The sequence below is a fragment of the Typopeltis vanoorti genome, chromosome 5, assembly GCF_054136105.1.
Source record: "Typopeltis vanoorti isolate ZY-2024b chromosome 5, IOZ_Tvanoo_1.0, whole genome shotgun sequence".
NCBI lineage: Eukaryota > Metazoa > Arthropoda > Arachnida > Uropygi > Thelyphonidae > Typopeltis > Typopeltis vanoorti.
The window spans coordinates 84820431-84842230 of NC_143553.1; the positions used below are offsets into that span (position 1 = coordinate 84820431).

General features: G+C 35.4%; 1 protein-coding gene across 3 annotated transcripts in view; it reads left to right on the top strand.

Moving 5' to 3' along the window:
* The window catches only part of LOC150106608 (endosome/lysosome-associated apoptosis and autophagy regulator family member 2-like), a 594368-nt gene extending 583840 nt beyond the window's left edge, over positions 1-10528 (top strand). For all 3 annotated transcript variants that reach the window (XM_090392568.1, XM_090392569.1, XM_090392567.1), the window contains one exon: positions 10375-10528. The gene's annotated coding sequence lies outside the window, so the exon portion shown is untranslated. The remainder of the gene's footprint in view (positions 1-10374) is intronic.
* Positions 10529-21800: the final 11272 nt, after the last annotated feature.

Here is a 21800-nt window from a genome sequence, read left to right on the forward strand (position 1 = left end):
TCTACCTTGATTATTGGATGAAGAAATTCATTTACTATTTAAGATTATTCATGAAACATTCGTGCTCAGAGGTTAAAACTCATAACCAACAGGCACTCAGCCAACCAGACCATCAAATTCCTTACCAGAGATTTGAAACTATAAAAGACTTCAGGAATTCATTGTCAGCCATCATGCTTTAAGCAAATGTAAATAGCTAATAAGGAAGTGACTAAACCTAGAAAAAAAAGTGTTGGAAATTATAGTAAACCTTAACATTAATGTTGACTAACATCTGATCTCATCACAAAGTATGCTTTGCATCTGAAGATACTATTGTTCTTGTGCTTGATGAATTTTATATCAGTTTTATCTTCATTCAGGTGATAAAATTATATAAGATTCTCATGCATCTCCCAGTTCCATAGTATGTTCCAGACTGTGCAGGTTTACTTTATTTTGTGTACTTATTTGATGTAGCAGGATAGAGGAATGAGTAAATAGGATCTTTTATGAAGTTGATGAAAATTTTTCTGCGAGCTCTGTCTAAACATAAATTTATAGAATATAATTTTTTAAATATATGCCTGCTTTTTTTTATTTTTTTAAGTCTTTAGAATATGGGATAGTATTGTCTTGTAATAAGTTAGATTGCCTGTTTGATGCTTTTCTGTTGTAAAGCCACTTTAACCATCAAGGTTTTAGCCATTCATTATTAATAAAGGTATGGTAGATTACAACCACTTCCTGACATACGTAAATTTAACTTTACATACATTTTTTTAATTTGTATCAGCTGGTACAAATTAAAAAAAAAAAATCATGGAGATGTGTTTTGCAATTCCTTAGTAAATAAATGGAGGACCTAACTAGGACATCAAAAATGCATAGATGGCATAATTCCTTAAGCCTCCGATAGTTGATGCCTCTTGGTTGATGATGATAATTACAGTAATCAAATTAATTTTTCATGTGCATGAGATTAAAAAAAAAAAAAGTTGAATAATTCTATTTTTATATATTCATTGAACGTTTCATTTTTGCTTCAATCAAATTCAGTACTCATAGTTACAAGTGCTGCATAATCATTTAGGGAAATGTCGACTTAACATAAAATCAAATAGCATAAAGTTCCAAAGAAGGCAATTCTTACATAAATTGGGGAGCAGCCGCACTATATTCCTGTTGGAGGGTTGCTGCTGAAGAGCAAATAGCCCTTGTTATGTTAGACAGAGTCTAGATGTTGATGCCCAGTTTCTAGTAAGGGTAGTACTATTCTAGTACTACCCTTACTAGAACTACTAGTCAGTAGTTCTGACTTGTAGTACTACAAGTCAGGAATTAATGTATCAGCTATATGAGTAAAATTTTGATACACACAGAAAGCTTCTGGGAGGCTTGTGATTAGTGTTGAGATATGGTTATTCTGTGTTTTTAGTGTGAATTTTTTGCATTCATTTATATTATTGTGGTAGCTGTGCACAGTCCAGACTACTGCTTTTGTGTAGAGAACTGAGCACTTTTTACTGAAAGTTTTTATTATTATTTAAAATAAAAATAAAAAAAAGCAAGCCTTACAAATTGAAGAAGATATGCAGCCTTGTCTAGATTAGGCATTTTCAACTAGGGCTGCTGGAGTTTATTGATCCATCAGTTTGAAAGTTAAATAGCTACTGAATTAGTTATTACATCTCAAAATAAAGGTTCAGTATTTTAAATTGTTAGGAGCATCAACATGAATATTGACTAACTTCTATTTTGTGTCTAGTCCTGGCTGTAGCAAATTCTAGACACAGTTAGAATCATTTTGGTTGGCCCTTAATTTAAAATAATTAGGTATTGGGAATTAAACATGTTTTTAATGTCACTTGTGACATAGCAAGAATTGTTAGAAACATGTACTCTTTAAAATAAAGATTTATTTTAGTTAAATAATTTATTTTAGGTCAAATATTCTTTATTCCTGTGAATACATGTTTCTAATGTATTTCTAATTTGCATGGAGGGTGGTTAAACCATGGAATGCATTGCCTGATGGAGTGGTGAGAACGATAAAGGCCAATGAGTTTAAGGAGTGGTATGATGGACTTTGTGTTTCTTAGGGAGGACCTCCCACGATGAGTCTTTGACTCCATGGAGGCCTGAATAATAATAATAATAAAATAATAGTGATAGGTATCAGAATATTTGCTATTAAAAAGAGAAAGAGAGAGAAAGAAACTAATTCTAAACAAAATTTTCTTGCTTTTTGTTTAGCAGAATCTTCCAATATTTTACAATTTTGAAATTTCTTGTTTTGAGGTCGATTGGGCCCATTTGGCTTAAGGCCAGCCCTATGGATTTCTTAGAAATTTATCTTATAATAATAATAAAACGCTTTTATACTTTCAGTTTTCTAATTATTTCAGAAACTTTGGGGGGGGGGGGGAATATAGCTCAGAAAATGAGTATTCAGCATATGCTTCTTCCATGGACTTCTATTTTCATCCCTGATCAGAAAACTGGAAATGTGATTAAACTAACACTGAAATTTAGAAGTGCAACAAAAAGCTTTGTGCATCTCCATGGAGTCTGAAGACTCTATGGAGATACCCCAAATAATAATGCATTAATTACTTAATTATCCAATTGCAATGGAAAATCAGTTATTATTATTATGGGCAACTCCAAGAAGTCCACTCATCGAGGGAGGTCCTAAACATCATGTCAAGAACTATCCAACATTGGTGCAGTATCTATAATAATTTGCTTTGAACTCATTCACAGTCGTGGCACCCACAACAGACTCCTGCAACATATTCCACTCATTCACCACTCTCCAAGCAAAAAAATCTAGTTTTAACACTCTTGCTAACTATACTCTTACTCAGTTTCCATGGATGGACCCTGGTTCTCCCATCAACACATCTGTTCTGAAAAATTTCTCCTGAATTAATCTTGTAAAAACCCCTCACTAATTTGTATGTCTCAATCATATCATCCCTTTTCTACCTATCAACCAGTTTCTGTAACCCACAAATCTTCAACCTGTTCTCATTACATTCATTCCATAGACCTTCTTTCATCTTGGTCACTTGCTTCTGGATCCTCTCCACCTCCTCCTCCTCATCACTAAGAAACCCCAATAATCTGCTTGTCTCTGCTCGTCAAAGTATTCTTCAATAACCAAGTGATCTGATGAGATGCTTTAGTCACTTTTGCCATGTGTCTCCTAAACTTTAACTCACTATCCACTAACAGTCCCAAGTCCCTGGCTTCATCAATTTCCTGGAGTACAGTTCCATCAGTGTGGTATATAGCTGGTAATCTTTTCACTCCAAAATACATAACCACTTCACCACATTAAACAGACATCCATTCTCCTTTGCACAGTTTGCCAATCCCTTCAAATCATCCTGCAAAATTCTGACATCATTTTTATTAACTATTTCTCTACCCAACTTTGCATTATCGGCAAATAACTGAACAGTTCTTCTCATATCCTTTCCTATATCATTAACCCTTTCTGACCTGAATTTTTTTTTACAAGTGAAAAAAAATTTCTTTCTATTTATTTTGTCTTTAGGTCTAAAAAAGCAAGGACATCAAGTATTTTTTTGAAAAATACATTTTCATTTTTCAGAAAATGAAAATGTATTTTTTTTCAATGATTCATGGAAATTTCATTTTCAATGAATCATTTCAGAATTGGAATTATTCGCCATGTAATATGGGCTATGAAGGCCAAGAAAGTTAGTGATTCCAATTGTAATCACTAGGGCAGAAAGGGTTAATGAACAAATTAAACAGTAGCAGTCGAAGAACAGAACCCTCTGGCATGCCACTAGTCACAGGCCTTCTTTTGGACTCTACTCCTGAATAAACTACTCTCTGATCTCTCTCCATCAACCACCTTCTTATCCACTACACCAACTCTATATCCATCCCCATGTGCTTTAGTTTACTGATTAGAAATCCATGTGGTATCCTGTCAAAGGCTTTTGCAAAGTCCAGCAGTATCACTGTAAACCCATTACCTTTATCCAACTCAGCTGTCACTGTATTATAAAATATGAAGCAAGTTACTGAGGTATGACCTGCCTTTCAAAAAACCTTGCTGCCCCATTACAAAACTCCACACAATATCCCATTTCCATCTATCCATTCCTGTATTTTGCCCTTGACCAACTTTTCCAATACTTTGACAACTCCTGATATGCTGATTGATTGGTAATTTGCTATATCAGCCTTGAAGTCTCCTTTATGCAGTGGAACTATTTTCCCCTCTTTCCACCCTCTCAGGACTAACCCAGAGCTGAGACTTAGATTTAACAAGATGGTCAAGGGCACTGACAATTCCCTCACTGCTTCATGTAAAACTCGAGCTGGTAGTATACCATCCAATCTCACAGTTGTATTCACATTAAGGTTCTGTAATATGCTATGCACCTCCATTTCATTTACCTCAGTTCCTGTATAATCCTTTTGCTTTCTCATTCCTGTAATATCACCAGCTGGATGATATACTTTTGCAAAGTGTCTTAGTAATACTACTATTTCGACTGATTCAGTTACCTCCCTACCTATCGGTATTCATTAAATTCATCCTGCCATAAACATTCTTCCTTTTACTTGCAGCATGTTGAAAGAACAGTTTGGGATTATCTTTGGCCTGCACTGCTAATTTCCTTTCATACTCTGCTTTTGCCTTTCTTATTGCACTGGTTACTCTTCTGGTCTATGCTTTGTACTGCCCATTTGCCTACTGATCATCTTTCTCCTTGAATTACTTTCAGAATGTTTTTTTTTTTTTTTTCAGTTTTAGTTTAATGATGATATTCTTCATTTATTATTTTTTCTACTGACTTTATTATTTATTCTACTGACTCTAGGTATGCCGTCTGTAATTACTTTCCTCGAAAAACAAGAGTGGCTAACTTGCAGAGAGAGAGAGAGAGATAGATGAGCTGAAAGAGCAGGTGAAATGTCTAGGGAATGAGATGAGAAGTGTGGAAGATGAGATTAGGTGAATGGAAGGGATGAATGCAAGACAAATCAGAGTAGGAGTGAGTGAGAGAGAGAGAGTTATGGGAGTGGTAGAAGAGGAGAGAAAATAGGAACAGTGGAAGAGAGGGAATGAGAAAGAGAGTTATGGAAATGATGGAAGAGGAGAGAATGGAAACAGTAGGAGAGAGGGAATGAGAATAATTCAAGGGAGTGCTGGAACCAGGCATAGAGTGATGTCAGGAAGGCAGGTAAGTAGGAATATAGAGAGAAAGTGTTAGAGGGAGAGTGACAGGTGCAGGTGAGCAATCAAGGAATAAGGTGGTAAGAGGTGTAATGTGTGGGGACTCAATGATCTGTGGTGTACAAGATAGGATGTGTGAGGAGGGTTTTCCCAGAGGAATGATAGAGAGAGTGTGGCTGTGACAAATAAGAGGAGTGAAAGGGTGGATGAGATGATTGTGATGGTAGGAATGAATGACTTGAGAGGCAACGTAAATTGGGCGGCGAGAGATATGAGATTCTTGCTTGAGGTGGTACAAAAGAAAATGCAGAGAGGAAAGATAGTGTGCGTGTTACCTAGGTATGATAGTGACAAGCTGAGCAGAAGAGCAGTAATATTGAATAATATAATAGCTAGAATGTGTGAATGGATGAGGGCGTTTGAGGACAGAAAGGAATTGTATGCGAGAGACAGCTTGCATTTGAATGAGGAAGGACGTAGGCATCTGGATAGATTGCTGTTCTGAACGGGAAACTAGAATACCAGGGTGGATGGTAGCAGGGGTGGCCTCTTGTGGGAATGGGTACTTGGGAGAAGGGGGACGACATCAGGTAACGCTGAGCCCAATGCAGTCTAGAGGGGATAATGCTAGGTATAGAAACAGTGGCATTTTACTTTATACTAATGCCAGGAGTATCCAGAATAAAGGAGAAGAATTAGTGGCACTGATAGCATCAGCTTGGCCAAAGATTATTGAGATCACTGAGACGTGGTTGACAGAAGAGGATATAATAACAGGAATAGAAGTTGCAGGGTACAGCATTTTTCGGCAGGAGGAAGGGAAAACGCAGTGGTGGAGTACTGCTTATGATAAGTGACACTTATGTCCTCTAACAGTGGAGGCTTTGGAAGGCAGTGACACTAATGGTTTTGAAAGCATATGGTGTGAAGTAGAGGTCGGCAAGACAGGATGATAGTGAGGGTCAATATTTAGTGGGATGTTGCTACAAGCCAAGGAGCACAGAGGGTGAGGAGCAGGAGATGTTTAGGTAGTTGAACTTGGCAGGTGCAAGAAGAATGATTGTTATGGGAGATTTTAACTATAGCAGTATAAGTTGGGAAGAAGAAAATGGATGTAGTAATAAGGGAATGGAATTTCTGGAATTCTTGAGGGACAGATGTCTTAGGCTACATGTAATAGAGGAACAAGAGGTTCAAGCGTTTTGGATTTAGTCATAGCATCAGAAGAGCTGATAATAACTGAGATGACATCTCTTCCCCCTGTTGGAGAGAGTGACCATGTGGTTTTGACTTGGAAGATGAATAGACATGCAGGAGTATCAAAGAAAAGAGAACATATGTGGAATTATAAGGCAGGTGATTATAATAGTCTTGGATATCAACTTGGGGAAGTTTCATGGAGGGAGGAATTGGAAGGCTGGGATATCATTAGTGCTTGGGAAATTGTAAACAAATATTTGTTAGCAGCAATAGTAAGCTGTATTCCACAAGTGAAGAAGATGACACAATTTGGTGCAAAGTGGATGACAAACAATATTAACAGGATGTGAAAAAGAGGCTATGGAAGATATATAAGGAGACAGGTGAAGAGCAGATGCATGAAGAATATAAGACACACACCAGGAGAGTGACTAGTATGGTAAGGAAGGCGAAACTGGAATATGAGAAAAGATTGAGAAATGAATGAGAAAAATATGAGAAAATAGTGCCATTGCATAAGGGCAGTAGCAGACTGGAAGTGTGTAATTATAGGCCAGTTTGTGTGTCATCAGTAGTTGTTAAGATCTTGGATAAATTAGTGAGGGACCGTATACAGCATTGGGCAGATGAGGGTAATATTATCCGTGAGAGTCAACATGGATTTGTTAAGATGCACTCTTGTTTTAGTAATATGCTAGCCTTTTATAATAAAGTTACAAGAGCAGTAGATGAGGGAAATGCATATACTGCCATTTTCTTGGATTTAGCGAAGGCATTTGACAGGGTGCCACATGATAAGCTGATATTTAAGTTGCAGCACATGGGTTTGAATGTCAGGTTTGTCAATTGGATTCAGGATTGGCTGTCCAATAGGTATCAGAGAGTTGTGTATGGTGGGACAGTTTCAAGGAGGCAGAAAGTTACAAGTGGGATCTCACAGGGCTCAGTACTGGGACCTATATTGTTTAACCTTTATATCAATGAAATTGTCAGTGGATTGCATGGGGATATTCAGTTTTTGCAGATGATGTGAATCTGGCAAGGGTTATTAATAATAGTGCAGATGTGGTAGCCCTGCAAGAGGATTTGAATAAGCTAGACAGATGGGCAAATGAATGGGGTATTGGTTTAATGCAGAAAATGTAAGGTCTTGAGGTTTGGGAAACATCGATGGGACACTTCATACTCTATTCGAGGTGTTGTACTGGAGGAAGTAGGGGAGACAAGAGATCTGGATTTGATGATTGATAGAAATCTGAAATTTAGGGGACATATTACAAAGGTGGTGAAGGAAACACAGAGGATTTTTGCAATAATGAGAAGGACGCTGACCTGCAGAGATAAAAGAGTTATCATTCCATTGTGTAGGACCCTGATCAGACCACACTTAGACTATTGTTCTCCGATTTGGTCCCCAGGATTTTAAGGGAATAAATTAACTGTGGAAAGGGTACAGAGGCAGATAACAAAGATGGTTTCAGGATTGTACAGTTAGTTATGGGGATCGACTGAGGGAATGTGGATTGCACAGTTTGGTATATAGAAGAAGGAGAGGTGATATGATTGAGACTTTTAAACTATTGAGAGGTGATTACAGGGTTGACACTGGGGAGTTCTTTTGCTTGGTTGAACAGCAGGAAGGAGTGATGACAAGGGGGCCATCCCTGGAAGTTATGAAAGGAATCTGTGAGCAAGAAGGTGAGGATTAGTTTCTTAGCATGGAGGGTGGTTGAACCATGGAATGCATTGCCTGATAGAGTGGTGAGAGTGAGTATGGTCAGTGAGTTTAAGGAGTGGTATGATAGACTTTGTGTTTCCTAGGAGGGACCTCCCACGATGAGTGTTGATAGACTTTGTGTTTCCTGGGAAGGACCTATCGCTATTAGTCTTTTGACTCTAGAGGCATGAATAATAATAATAATACTCCTTTACCACTTCCCAAGCACACATCTAGCTCTTGCAGTTTCAGATGCCATGGCACTGATCCAAGCAATCTCCTAAGCTTGTCATACTTACCAGCCCTGTAATTCCACATATACCCTTCTTAACTGAAAATTCCACACATTTAGCTGCCTCCCAGGTCAAGATCATATCATCACTCTCACCAGTTGGCAGCAACATGGTCATATTGGTTATAGACAAATTTTCAGATGCAATTACTAGATTGTGCACCCTCAAACCCCTAGTATATTCCATCACATGTGTAATGTGATGTTATATAATATCAGGTAGTTATCTCTTAGTAACTGCATAAATTCCATTTCCTTCCTTCCATGTGTCCTCTCCTCCTTCCAGTCTAGGTTGCCATAGTTGAAATCCTTTATAATAATTACCTGCCCTCTCCCCTCATTGAGCTTATTTACTGATGCATACTGTCTCCATCATCTTTTCCATCCCCTGGTCTACAGAAGCATTCATCTGTATATTTTGTTCTGCTAGTCTCTATCTCACACCAGATAGCCTGAAATGTGCTATTTTCACTGGCCTGCAGTTGAACTTCTACTCTCTTTAGTTGCAGTTCATCAGCTATCACCAATAACACTCCCCCCCCCCAATTCTTTTCTCTCTATTTTCCCTGAATACACTATACCCTTCACATTATATCCCACTAACTATATCATATTCTCTTAGACATATCTCCCTAATGTCAGTAACCTTTGACCAGATGAGCCAACCAATGCCAAAAATTTCTCTTGCTTGTTCTGAATGCTCCTGGCATTAGTGTACATAAAGTTCAAACGTTCCTTCTTCCTACACATTCTTACACTCATCTGCCTCACTGATGTCTGCATATCCACTGAACAGCTTACCCCCCCCCCCCCATCCCAAAAAAGGCAAGTGTTGTGAAGTCATACCACCTTTACCAGTCCTGAAAATACTTCAGGCACAAACTTTGTTTGCTTACACTTGGATAAAGGATTAAACCAAGTATATAATTTCTTGGTATCTTTAATTTATAACATATCCATTCAGATGCAAACCATCCTACTTGTATAAGTCTTTTCACGTATCAAACTTATTCCACACATCCACACCACTCCTCTGCATAACCTACACATCGAGCTCTAGTTTCCCTGATTCTGCACATCCACTTTCACTTCATTTAACAACACTTTTTCCAGTCTCCAAAAATCAAATGCATTCAGTTGTTGAAAGTTTTTTCACTTGGTTATACTATAAATGAAAGATACCAAAAAATTATGTACTTGGTTTAATCCTTTATCCAAGTGTAAGCAAACTTGGTATCTTTAATTTATAGTATAACCAAGTGAAAAAAACTTTCAACAACTAACTATCTCTAATCCAGAGTATTTTAATAATAAGGTATGACACCTTTTGGCAACTCGTACATGAAAATGTGACTTTTGCATTACTTCAACCTTGGTATCACCTCTGGGTCTGGCTCCCACTGATAAGTCCTCAATAAAGGTCGAAACCAGTCTGGGTAGTGACCCTTCCCATTATGCACAGCATTATAGATGTCTGCAAGGAGATGTGCTTTGCATTATGGGATACTAAGGCAAGTGATGTGAAGTCATACCAACTTTACCAGTCCTGAAAATACTTCAGGCACAAACTTTGTTTGCTTACACTTGGATAAAGGATTAAACCAAGTACATAATTTCTTGGTATCTTTAATTTATAACATATCCATTCAGATGCAAACCATCCTACTTGTATAAGTCTTTTCACGTATCAAACTTATTCCACACATCCACACCACTCCTCTGCATAACCTACACATCGAGCTATTAGTTATCTGGTCACATAAATGAAGAGTCAGTTAATTGAAAGTACAGCTATAAGGTGCTCTGCCAGAAGTTGAGTGACAGATAAGTCAGTTTGATGGTTTTGGTTATTTGAAGGTAGGATAATTGAAAATTCATTATAATAATATTTCTGAATAATTCTTATTATTTTAAATGTTATTTATATATGTATATGCATAAATATGTTTTTTTTTCCAGTATAATGAATCTGAAATGCACTTTTTTGAGCATTCTGAAGAAAGGAAAACAACATAAAGAAGAATTTTTCTCTGTATAAACTAAAGACAATTAAAGAATTATTTCCATAACAGAATGAAATGATTTCCCAAGATAACAAAATTTGTGTGTGTGTATATATACAGCATGCATATATATATATATATATATATATATATATATATATATATAATTGTTTTATATATCTGTACATTTAGAGTTCATGAAGCATTATTCTTTATATATATTGCCAGCTAATGTTAACATGTACATAAAAATATTCATAATTCTTTATATTTATATATATATAACTTGAGCCTGTAAACTTTTTTATTTTATGCTGTACTAATGTGTTTTGCCAAATGAGTTCTTCTTTCCTCTACAGTAAAGGTTTTTGGGAATTTAATTTCTTGATACTGTTTTAATATAAACTTTCTTTTTAAGTTTTAACAACTGCAATGCATTCAAGATTTTTTTACTTATTTATTTTTTCCTTTGTACAGAGTGATTTTTTTATACAAACATTTGTTATTTCAATTATTTTACTCAGAAAGCTATTTCACTTTAGATTAGTCTGTCAAAGGTTCATGGTTTCACATTAGAACTCTGTAATTATTCATAATAGTACTCCACAGTATGAACAGTGCCAAAATAAATAGTTTCTAATGTTTCTGATATATTTTTTTAATATATCAAACCAGCATTTTCCAAGTGCAAATGATAATTGTGGTAACACACAGCACTCTGTTAGATTGTTGTATACAACATTTTGGATCTGGATACTCCATGCATGATTCAATGAAAGAAGACAGCTCTGCTTCATAGAAGTGCCTACAGGTTTCAGGGGCTATTTTTAGATTCAGCATCAGATGTGAAACACTTCTAAACTCACTAAGTGTGGCTACATTAATCTCCCAAAGATTTGGGGAATAGATTCTAAGACTGCATTCAGCTTGATTTCTGCTTCTTCTTCTTTGCCTGTCCTTAGAAGGATAGGACATAATTCCTTTTCAATTAAAATTTGAATTGTTTATACAACAACCAAATTAAGTGCTGTGTGTGTGTCTGACCACAGTTATAATTTATGCTTTGAAGATATTGATGGTATGAATATTTTAATTATTTTTCTACTAAGAATCAACTAACAATTCCTTCAGCAGTAGGTGTCAGTATACGTAAGCAGAAATTCAAGTCAAAGGTGAGTTGCATTCTTTTGTGTACTTCAAACTGTGAACTTTTAGCAAATGGTTCTGAAGTAAATTAGCTTTGCTATTGTAATAATTGATGTTATCAGAGCACATTAGTCTTCAAATGACATATGAATGTAATAATAAGAATTTTATTTTAAAGTTTTTTGATGTTCATTTGTGTGGATAAGAGAAAGATGTAATTAAAAAAGTTATAATTTTTTAAGAATTAATTTTTTTATATCATTGAAGAACAGTTTTGTTCAACAGACAGAACAATAATAGGATTGCCATTGTCTTTCACAATAAAAATTCAAACAGCAATAAGCAGGCTACACACACCAGACAGTGGAAAGGAAATATTGGGAGCAATTTTTATAAATAGTTCTATAATGATTCAGTTACACAGGTTTTTTTTAAGTGATATATATATATATGCATACAGGGTGTCCCTGAATTCATGGCCCAAACGTGAGGGGATGGCAGTACACACCGTAACCACCAATATTCGTCATAGAATATGCGGCTGCAAATGAAGTGAGGAGTTGGAAATGAAGGACAGACACACGTTTCCGGAGTGACATTTATTGGAGATCATTACAATAAATGCTCAAACGTCCACCACACCAATGTTGATACACGTGGCACAACAGCGGAGTAGTGATTGGTGTACCTGCTCGTAAACACCAGGCTTGTCGTGCACATCACCGGAGTCGGGCTACCAGATCCTCCACGGACTGCACGGGCATCTCATACATGACACTCTTCAAATGTCTCCACAGAAAGAAATCATGACAAGAAAGATTGGGCGGTCTGGGGGGGGGGGGGGGCACGGAATGGGACCACCGTGCCCAATCCATTGGTTCCCAAAATGTGGCATTAAGATGCTGACACATGTCCATGCTGAAATGGGAGAGTGCCCCATCGTGCTAGAACCACATATGGGAGTGTATGGCGACTTGAACATCCTGAAGCAATTCCAGCAAAACCTGTTGCAGAAAAATGCGGTATGTTCGCCCATTAAGGCAGTCCGGCAGTTAGATAGGGTCCAATTAAGTAGTCATCCACGATTCTCTGCCCAGACATTGATGGCGAACTGTTGCTGGTTCGGCTGTGGACGTATATACCATGGACTGTTCCATCTCGTGTCCGGTTGACACTGAGAATGCTGGGGTTTGGCCGATCCAGTGCTTTTAAGCCGTGCCGCCTCGTCTACGCCACCTACCAGCACCGGGCTGCATTTGCGGCTGCATATTCTGTGACAAATATTGATGGTTTCTGTGTGTACTGCCATCCCCTCATGTTTAGGCCATGAATTCAGGGACACCCTGTGTGTGTGTGTGTGTGTGTGTGTGTGTGTGTGTGTGTGTGTAAACCTTAATAAAATTGTTAGAAGATAATTTGATTCCTTATGGAAATTTATAAGAGAGACAGTGATTAGTTTACTAAAAATGCTTTCAATTACAATTTTTTTTTAATTGAATAGAAAACATTTTTAATGCTTTTATTTTATTTTTTTTTTCATTTCTGTGGAACTGATAAATAGTTTACATAAGAAATTAAGCTAATTCATTTTTTTTAACATAAAATAACTATAAATTCACATGTATACTACTATTACTACTACTAACTACTAGTATACATGAATATGTATACTAGTAGTTAATTACTAAAAATTAAAGGAACTGTAGATTAATCATGTAATAAGTTATAAAATTTTCTGGACAAGCTTTTTTTGAAGTATTAATTCACATTAAAAAATGTAAGCTGGTTGTAGAATTAAAAAGGATTTTCAGAGTCTGATTTATATCTCTAGATTAAGCTTGTCACTCATTATTTTAGGATCTCTTTTAGATTCAAGATATTCATCACAGGGAAGCTTACCCTGTGGATCACAAAGTCTACTACTCCTTACTCATGTATTACCTGCACTGTTATCACCCTGCTCAGCAATGCATTCCACACACACACACACACACACACACACACACACACACACACACACACATGAAAAAACCACCTCTTACTTCCTTGGGCAATTTCTAAGGATGGCATTTTTTGTTCTTGTCTGTTAGTCTTCCCTTTCTAAAGAGTAGAAATAGTAGATAATCTTCCCATTATCAATCCAATAAATACTTCTTAAGTTTAATGTGTCACAATCATATTATCCTGTCTCTGTCTACTAGACTATAGATTACATGCTCTTAATCTGTCTCTAGAGCAGGATTTCCAGACTATGTAAAAATAAATTAAAAAAATTACAAAATATATATATATAATTTATAAAAATAGTAGGAAAAAATCATTAGCCCACCCACAGTATAAATGTACTATAGGTTTACTAATAACCTTTTGTGACTGGGAACCACATAAAAAATAGATAAAAAATAATCTCTCAAGCCACTATCCCACATGAGACCATCCCTGCTATGTTCCAACTTGATAACTTAAGTTTTCCTGTCCTGACATTTATGTGCCTAACTTACTTGCCTTCCTCTGATCTCTCCTCTCTCTTGCTCCTTTACTCTCAACTTCCTCTCATTTTTGTCTTTAGCTTCTTCTTCTTCTCCTCTCACTTCTACTCATTTGCCTTATGTCAGTTACCTCTCAAACAGGGCCAGATTTATACATAAGCTGGACAGACTACAACTTAGGATTTCACATTACAGGGCCTCTGCTTCAGTATAGATAACCTAAAATTTACTCAGTTAGAGGGAGACATCTTAAAAGTTATGGCTTAGGGGGTCACAACAACCTTAAACACAACTCTGCTCTCAATTCCCCTAATCTCTCTCTCTCTCTCTTTTCACCATTCTTAATGTCTTCTTCCAGTCTTCTTTCCTTCCACTTCCTTTCTCAGTATCTCTATTTCTCTTTCTCAGCATCTTGCCTTTGCTTTATATTCATCAATACAATTCTGTCAGAACTGCCATCTCTGAACTTTTACTAATTTTTCTCCAAATTAGTCTTATCTGTCAGAACACAATATAGGCAGATCTTATATTTTGATTTTCTATGGCACTTCTAACTTCATCAGTTCACCTAGATCTTAGTCTTCCTCTGGGTCTTTTTCCTGTAATTTTGACGAAGGTTAACATTAAGTTAACCTTTCTTCTCCCATTCTGTTTAAGTGACTACCACCACCACCACCTAGATTACCTTTGCTCACACATTTGTGAATGTTAACAATGTCAAGATCATTTTTAATATGATAACACCATTCTCCATTCATCTCCAGTCACACATTATCTAAAGTTAAATCTATTGACACCTCATGCATACTTTCCTCATCTTAATTGCATTACTCATAATTCTCACTAATTTTCATTCCACCACTTTCAGCTGCTAAAGCCTTACATACTGTTTTGAATGAGCCTCTAGTTGATTTAAAAAAAAAAAAAAAAAACTATCACTACTTCATGGAACTTAGTGAAAAATTTTGTTAAATCTTTAAACATTAAAGTATTTATTTGATGAATAAATGAAGGTAAAATAAAAGGGTATTTTCGTTGGCACACAAATAACAGATATTATGTATGACACTAAGACATCAATTTTGACATCCTTTCTTTACAATATGATATTCAGTTTCATCCTGCTCAAAACTAAATGGTGATCACTTCCTATTTCAAATTCCCCTATGTATATTCTTATGTCCTAAATTAGTGTGAAGATATCACTATCAACAATAACGAGATCAGTGAGACTTTTTCTGATTTCTTCTCTTAATGAATCTGTGCATAACTTTATATTGGAAGATAACATTAATAATGCAAGTCCTGAAACAAAAGCATCTAGCAAGCTTACTGTTATTATTAACTTTATTCTTTTAATCAACCTTTCCTAAACATTTCTATGTGTGTGGTATTCGTTTTGTTGCCAACAAGGACTCTTTTTCTTAGTAGAACCTTTTGTCAGAACATAGTCATAAATTTCTCATTTTCCAGTTCCTCATTTTGATATTGCCCACATCTTCAAACTTGATATTGCCTGCCAATCAAGATGATTATCGTTGTGTTTAGTTGAATACTATAGCTATTGCTTTCTTTCCCTGATCATTACTGCTTACATACAACATCTTGTAATTGTTATTTAAAACAACATTTGTCTTCGTTGTTTCGGTAATAACACCAATTATATTGACATGTTGCCTCTTAAATTCTACTTCTAGTTCCACTTCTTTTCTTGATACTTCTTACGTTGATGGTACCTGTCATGTGATTTTGAATTAAAATTCATTCCAGTAGCTAATTTTTAACAGTTTGCCCTGACAAAAACAATGAGAGCCTTGATTAAGGGGTGATGCCCCAGCTGGTATAAAATTTATCATGCTGTATAATCTTTTTGTTTTTGTTTGTTTAAGCCAATACAGAATACAGTTTGGTTGGCTAAATACCAAATTACCAGCCCATCCTTGTTTCTTCATATAGGTTTATCCATATAGGTACCTACTAATGGGGGATGTACCACAAGAAGGTGAGAACTGCACATTAGGTCAGAAGCCTCGGTCATTTCTCCACATTATATAAAAGGCTATATGGAGGTCTCTTCCCAGTTATCTAGCTTTGTTCCCTAAGTGGCTTTGGCTGTTATGTAGACTTTACCAATTATTTCATTCATCCTCTGCCTAAGCACTGATTATCCAAACAACTGATCCAGACTCTTCTGGAAGAACTGAGAGGACCAGAAGACACATAACCTTATTTCAAAAACTTGGTATTCATTATTATTTTGATAATCACTGGACTTTGTTAAATCAGAAACTTCATGAAAGGTGGCCTAACCTTAAATTTATCCTTATTATTTCTACACTTGTCACTTTTTCTCACCTCACCCTTACTGAATTGTCATGGATGTCTCCTGTTTTTGTTTTCCTCTCTCTCCTTCCTTCCTTCTGCTCTTGAAAAATCTCCCCAATATGTATATGGAATGTCTTGTTGAAAAAATTGCTAAAATCTCCTACATTTTGATATCTATATATAATCAAGAAGACCAGAAAATCTATACTGTATGACAAAGGAGACATAACTGAATATAAGTATGCCTAGTCTAAATAGGTGCAAAGTCTATTGTTTATTTAAAAAAATAAAAAATAGGAAGTCAAAAATTATCTGTGGTGCCAGTTTCACAAACTTAACCTTTTTTTTTTCTATTTTTATCAATTTATATATATATATTTTTTGTATTTTCCATTTATTTATTTTTTTTTTTACATGGTCTGGAAACCCTGATCTAGAGACTAAACATGGAACTTTTTCAAAATATTTTATTATTTTATTTATTATTCTTAATAAAGAATTCTTATGTCTGGTCGTAATTACTTTTTTTTTTTGTTGTTCACTGGCCTTCTGTTCACTGGCCTGGTTTGCTGGGTGGTTAGCATACCTACTCTCCAAACCAACAGGCTGCGGGTTTGAATCCAGCTGTGGGCATGAATGTTTGTGATTGTCTTTAGGTGGAAGATGAATGTTATCGCCTGGTGTGAGACCACTGTCCTGCTTATTGGAGGCCTGAAGTGGCATGAAAAAAAAAGTTCCATGTTTAGTCTCTAGATCAGGGTTTCCAGACCATGTAAAAAAATAAATAAATAAATGGAAAATACAAAAAAGTATATATATAAATTGATAAAAATAAAAAAAAAATTTCTCAGCCTACCCATGATACAAAGTGTACCATAGGTTACAATATAACCTTTTGTGATGGGAGCAACATAAAAAAAAAAAAAATCAGACTCTGCAGATTGTGTTCCCTCAGCCTGATCCTATAGTTGACATTCCACAAACGCCTGGTATTTCTTTGCTACCCATCCCTAAGCATTTTCCAAACTTTCCTCTTTTCTCCAAAATCCAGGTAAAGAAATCTGTATATTAGTCATCTCCTTTTATTGGCACTTTCATGTGCAACTGGTTTTTTTTTTTTTTGTGTGTATGTGAGAGAGAGAGAGAGAGAGAGAGAGAAAACATTCTTTTCAGTAATTCAGTTTCAACATCATTAATCTGCTTAAGCTTCTGCTCATTGGAAAATAACATAACCTCAAAATTCTTTACCTCCTATATCCCTTCTTAAAATTCTGCCTTACTAATGTCATACAGCTTAGTTTAGCTGACATCCTCAGACACTCTTACCAACTTTGCTTTATCTGCAAAAACTGAATATTATCTCCCTTAATACAATTCAGAGAATCATACCTAAGTAGAGTAGTAACATTCCAGACATAAACCTCAGTATATGCAATTATCCTTATCCACTATATTTATAAATTTATTATTTTATATATTAGATGATGTAAAAAAAAATCACATGGTAGCCTTAATAGGATTAATGCTCGTCATCATGACCTTCAGTCCATGGACTGGTTGGCTGTAGCACACTGTTCCCAACATTTGTTTCTCTCTTCAGCAATTCTCTTTAATGCTTTATGGATTAATGCTGTAAAACACACATGCACACACACACACACACACACACACATAGAGAGAGAGAGAGAGAGAGAGAAGGGACTGAAAAATTAAACACCTAGAACAAAAATGACTGTTTTTTCCTCACAGGATTGTAATAAGCGTATAACACTTTGTGGGAATATGTAGAATAATGTGTAAGTTACAAGGTTTTACTTCAATTCCTTCATGGTGATTATCACAACTTTTTCAGCACACACCCTTGTGTGTGGGTATATATATATATATATAGTGCATCCCCTGCTCTAATCAGTCTCTAGAAACTTAACTTTTTTAATATACGCCCACATGTGACAAATTAAAGAACCTATAGCAAATTGCTGCTACATGTGTGTAGGCAGATGTTAAGAGAGAATGAATCTGTTCCAGAGAATAGATGTTGATGGAATGAAAGATGAATGGGAGTAGAAGGTTTAGTAAATTGGCAAATGTTGGGCAGCTGTTATTCATGTTGTTGTAGATTAGCAGAAATGGGAGGAATGCTGGATACCAGTTCTCCTACACATGGAACTACCATTCCAGAAATACAGACTAGTCTGTAATTTGATGCTTCTGTCAGTACATCACCTGTATGCATTATTTAACTTTTACCCACTCCTTTGGACCTGTTCCACCTGCAGGTCATTAAATAGATAGACATTTCAAGAGCATTGTAAAAACCTTTACATATTTTCTTAAAACACGTACTGAAATCTAATCCTGAACTTTACCTCTGCTATATGGTTGTGTGTTAGACCGAAAGGCCTGTCATTGCCAAGTATGCCCACAAAATGTACTATAGGTTTGCAAATAACCTTTCGTGAGTGGGAGCAACATAAAAAAAAAAGTAACTTACCTTCATATAAACCTAATTAAATCTCAGACAGGGCACTTAATCTTATCTGCATAGTCTGTCAGTTGCCTGAATCTTTAGGCTGATGTATCTATCTTATGGGATGAAAATCCTCAGTTTCTAGAAACCCTCCCACTTATGTATGACACTGGCTACCTTTTCTGCATTTTAAAAGCTCTCGTAAAGGCTCTTCACTTCCTAGATGAAATTTAAATTTGCCTTAGATATTATTTTTCTGAAATTTTTTCATGTTACTCCTCTAAGTTGACATCACTTATAGCCGATTTTGCTTATTTTCTAAAGGAGCACTCCTTTAGAAAATAAGTATTAAATCAATGGCTTTTTGCTGTATTAAATTAAGACATGAATGATATGTATTTTAAACATATATTGAAAGAGAAATGATATAAGAGTAATTTTTGACATACCTTTATAAAATCTTCGTGTTTACTTTAAAATTTTTGATGAAACAACATCAGAAAATACAAAGAGTAAAAATATAAACAGCACTCTTAATGAGCTATAAAAGGAGTTTAAGGACTGTCAGTTAGATTAAAAATGCATTGGAACTTTTTTTTTTCAGAAGGGGATAGAATTGAAATAAAACTATGGAAATTAAAAACAGAGGAGTACATTTATGGCACCACTGTATATATTATAGTTTTTCTGACTTTGTGCTTCCACACTCTCAGTGAGCAAAGCTCTCTCTAGACACCTAACTTCAAATCCACTCAAGTGCATTCCATCAGCATTATACAAATCCTTCCATCCATCAAACTCAGACCATAGGTCCACAAATGCTACACATTCTTCCTTCTTCACAACCTGCTTATTGATTCATTTGCTGTCATTTCCTTCCTTCTGAGTTTGCTTCTATTATAGCATGCAGCAAATTTACAAACTTTGCCCTCTCACTCTTCTTTTTCACTTCTTCTAATAATTTTTTCATATCCTGCCTTATAAAATATTCTGACCTGTCAAGTCATTGGTGCCAACCAAAACAGTGAATTCCTTCACTTTGCCTTTCTGCATTCTGACAGCATCACTAATATTATTAATTTTTGCATGAGTCGAACAAGATTTTCTTGTGTTTTCATGAAGAATTCCTCTTATTATAGAATCACCATAAAAATTATCTCCATACCCTCTTACTTTTTTTTTCTCTTCTCAGTTCAACCAATCTCATAACATTTCCACAGTTTTTCAATCTTATGCTTTGTCCTGTGAAGGCCTATATGTAAGCATACCATTTCCTTATTCAGGTGTATAGTGTTCTCCTGACAAGTTTCATTAGTATCACCGATATTAACATTTTCCAGTCTTCAATCAATATTTTGTACTTTACTATGATATAATTTCTCTCTGCACTCACTTTCGAAACATTTCAAACATTTCCTACACACTAACTCATAAGTTTTACTCTCCTCCATAAATTTTTCAATGAATGCATCTCACAAATTCTACACTGGACAAAATCATGCAAATTGAACCTGCCCAACAAATACGTCTTTGGCTACCATTGTGCCAAATCAACAGTATGTACTTAAAGAAAATGAGTTTGACTTTAATCTAATCATTCAGTCTGTCATGCACACTTACAAACCAAATAATTACAATAAATTAACTCAGTATGATTAGCAAAAATTTCAAAAAATTACTTATCTTTCAGCAGTGTTACAAACCATTCACCAGATATCCTCTATCCCAGTGCTTCCCAAACTGTGTACCGCAGCCCCCTTGGGGGGGCCATGAAGTAATGAAAACAAATTTAAAATGTTTTATGACTAAGTAGATTTTTTTTATCTTAAAAGAAACGTATTTAATTTTTATGATTTATTATTTATTTTTTGTTATTTTTTATATTTTAATGGAAAAAATCACACATCGGTGTTGGTTCACAAATTTTGCTTCCTGCGTATTTCGGCACTTAATGAATATTGGTAAATATATGCTTATTCACAGGGGCGGCTCATCTATAGGGGCTGGGCCCCACCTATATTTGTATAACTAGCCCAATAATTGTAGTTTTAAAAAATATGTTTCTTGTAATTATTATTTTTTGATCTATTTCCAACACGTTTTATTGTTTAATAAAAAAATTACTGTAGTATTTTGTGGCAATATTGTATAATGCGACTTAGTACGGTCTCTGGGGCCAGCCGTGGCTGGCCCTATTTTATACGTGTAGAACACAGGGCATGTATGAGGCACGTGCACTAGCGATCGTGTTTGTTTACTGGGTGCAACGCTTATCTTGGGGCCAGTTTAGTTTGGACCAGTCACTGCGTTGGCATGTATGTACATAGTGTGCGATTCTTTGATTGTGAAGCATGTGCTTCACAATCAAAACTAAACAATTCCTAAACATTATTGTAATAGAAATAATAACTATAAATCAATAATAGAACCCACTATATAAATATAAAAAAATTAAGTTATTTTTGGCCCCTGGTCCCACCTGTTTTTATTGTCACCAGCTGCCACTGCTTATTCATATAAGTTTAATTTCAAAGCAGAAATCTAAGAATTGCAGTTATAAATATTTCACCTGATATTGGTGTAGCAGTATTGAAACACATCCATCAAATTAAATTGTTGTTAAACTTCTTTTATGTTTTTAATTCTTACTTTGTTTATTACCAATCGTTTTACATTTCATGCGCTTGTACTGCAAATGTACAATAACAATATATCTATCTATATAAAAATATGAGATAATGTGCCATGTCAAATGTGTATGTAAGATGCTGAAAATGTAATATTTGCATTTGATTTTTGCAATATTCGCTGTGTATGTTTTGTATTGAATATAAATACAATAAATATTATAATAATATATGTCTATATTAAGATTTTTTTTCAAGGGGTGGGGCATGAAATATTTTAATTTTTCCAAAGGAGCCCTGACATCCAAAATTTTGGGAAGCACTG